Below are 2962 nucleotides of genomic sequence, written 5' to 3'. Positions count from 1 at the left end.
TAAAATTTAGAGAAAAGGTTAAACACCATTTTCCTACTCAAAATAGAACACATAATCAAACTAATCACAAAAGAAAGTATAAATCGCATAAAAGTAACCCTTAATATATGTGTGAGCATTATGTGCAACAATCTTGAGATTTTCACTTTCTAAATTTCAAACTTTAATATTTTTAATTCTTTTCCTTAACAATAATATGAATTGTTTCAAACTGATAATCAACTAACCTTAGTCTTGAACTTTTGAATTTGCAGAAATTCAACATAAGCTCAGAAAGGGTTTTACATAGACAAACAACATTGTGACAATTGTGAATTTAATTTTAACTTAAGGGTGTTTTGATAATTTTGAAGTGTAACCATAATTATAAGACCAAGTGCAATGGTTGTTTATTCTTTGTTGAAAGACAAATTAAACAAACAAAAGCACTCCAATGGCTGTTTAGGTTGCTTGCGTGGACCAAAACTTGATGAAAGGAATAAACAAGTTTAATCTGACAGCGGAATGCCACGTGGCGCTGCCGGATTCGCCGAAACTGGCGCGTGCAGCACACGCGGGAACAGAAGCGCGTGCGGCTGCAGGAGGAAGAGAGAGAAACAGATTTTTTGGATAGATAGGGACACGTGTCTCTGTTTTATTGGCTGTTCGGATTCTTATCATTTCAATACTTTCACCTCAATTATTTCGTCCAAAATTAATTCAAAAAAAAAAATAAAAATACCAAAATTCATGATTTTTGTTTAGGTTCATTTGATTTGGACACAGAAAAAAAAACCAAGTTTTTCACTATATTAGTCTTATTATTATCTTTCAATTAGCAAAATTAGTGAAGTTATTAACTTTTTTTGTTGTGCAATGGAGAACAATAATAACAATTTCAACAACCAGAATTCTTCTAGTTACCCACATGGCTACCAAAATCCCAACAATTTTCAAAATCAAAATCATCAATTTTTCAACCATCCTCCTCAAAACATGCCTAACTATGGTTTTCCATCAAGTTTCAACCCGACATCCTCTGCTCAAAACTATACTCAATATTTGAACCCGTCATCCTCTGCTCAAAACTATACTCCATATGGATCTATGATGGGATATTCATCTCAAACACCCCCGGGATATTCATCTCAAAGACCCTCGTTTGGTTATATGCCAATGGGGACTGAAAATGTTCAGAGTGTTGGTGCACCTGAATTTCCAGGATTTTCAACACAAATAACTCCTGGTGGCATGGCAGCTGCTAATCAAGTCACTCCTGATCCATAAGATTCAACTCCTAAGAGCAAGAAAAGCCAGCAACCAGGATGGACCACACAACAAAATTTGGTGTTAATCAGTGCGTGGATTAAATATGGAACAGACAGTATTGTTGGCAAAAATCAGAGAGGTTCAACATTTTGGAATCTTGTTGCTGATTCTTGTAATGAGTATTGCTCATTTGATGAACCACGCGATCATATTGCATGCCGAAACCGTTTTAATTATATGAGCAGCAAAATAAATAAATGGATTGGTGCTTATGAAAGCGCTAAGCGTTTGCAAGGAAGCGGTTGGTCGGAAAATGATGTTTTGAGAAAAGCGCAGGAATTATATGCATGTGGAGGGACTAATAAATTTATTTTGATGGAAGAATGGCAAGCTCTCCGTGATCAACCACGTTATCTGAGTCAAGTAGGAGGAAATATTGGCTCAGGAAGTAGTGGATCTAAGAGATCTCACGACGGTGATGCATCTGGCTCAAACTCTATAGGATCTACTGCTCGTCCAATGGGTAGGGAGGCAGCTAAAAAAAAGGCTAAAAAGAAAAGCAAGGACGGTGGCGTGGAGGAGGTGGCAAAAGAGTGGGTTGAATTCAAACAAATCAGGGAGACTGAGATTGAACAAATGAAAGAGTTAACCTTGGTGAAGAAGGAGAAAAACCAACTAAAGAGAATGGAAATGTATCTAAAGTTAATAGACGAAGAGCATCTCGATGACGAAAAGAAAAATTTGTTGGAAATGTTGAAGCGCCAGCTGTTTTGAATTTGTTGGAAAAATTTGTTTGTATTCGGTCAAAATTGTCATTGTTGTCTAGTCCCGAGTGTGTGCTTTAATAATTATTAGTGTTGTCTAGTCTAGTCCCCAATGTATGCTTTAATAATTATCAGTGTTGTGTAGTCCTCAATGTTTTCTTTAATAATTATCAGTGTTGTCTAGTCCACACTGTTTGCTTTAAAAATTGTCAGTGTTGTCTAGTCCCTACTGTAATAATTATCCGTGACTTTATTTCCCATACTATCTCAATGTTTGCTTTAATAATTATCCACACTGTTTGCTTTAATATATCCACCACACAAATCTCACATACTATTTCACCTACTATTCGTGAGAATGTCATCCACACAATATGCTTATATATAGAGACTCATACCTACTTCCAATATCACAAATCTCATTCATATCTACTTCCTATATCACAAATCTCATTCCATTTCCAATCTCACAAAAAAACTATCAATGGATCCTTTTGATGATATGGAAGCCTACACACAAAACCGTCATAATGAAGACACTTTTATGGTCAACCAATTTATTCAGCGTCGAAAAAATGCAGAGGAAAAGGAAAAGAATGCATCTCGTAGAAGAAAATATATCAATAGAGATCATGCAGCGGCAAACGAAAGACTAATTGAGGACTACTTTGCCAATGAGCCTACATATGACGATGCAATGTTTCGTCGTCGGTACAGGATGCAAAAACATGTTTTTCTTCGAATCGTTGAGGACCTTTCAAGTAGTGATGACTACTTCACCCAACGATTTGATGCAGCCTATAAAGAAGGTATATCTCCCTTAGCAAAATGTACCACAACAATGCGAATGTTAGCGTATGGTGTGGCAGCAGATGCAATCGATGAATATATCAAAATTGGAGGTTCTACAGCATTGGAGTGCTTACGTAGATTCTGTCAAGGAATCATAC

The 2962-nt window shown here is 36.3% G+C and overlaps 1 pseudogene; it reads left to right on the top strand.

Annotated features, from left to right (window-relative positions):
* The first annotated feature begins 375 nt into the window (after positions 1-375).
* LOC146934361 (uncharacterized) lies at positions 376-2364 on the top strand (annotated as a pseudogene).
* Positions 2365-2962: the final 598 nt, after the last annotated feature.

Source organism: Medicago sativa, chromosome 4 (genome assembly GCF_051527215.1).
Source record: "Medicago sativa cultivar Bolivia chromosome 4, Bolivia_mono, whole genome shotgun sequence".
NCBI lineage: Eukaryota > Viridiplantae > Streptophyta > Magnoliopsida > Fabales > Fabaceae > Medicago > Medicago sativa.
Note: the sequence above shows the minus strand (reverse complement) of the source record. Positions and strands in the feature narration are given on the sequence as shown.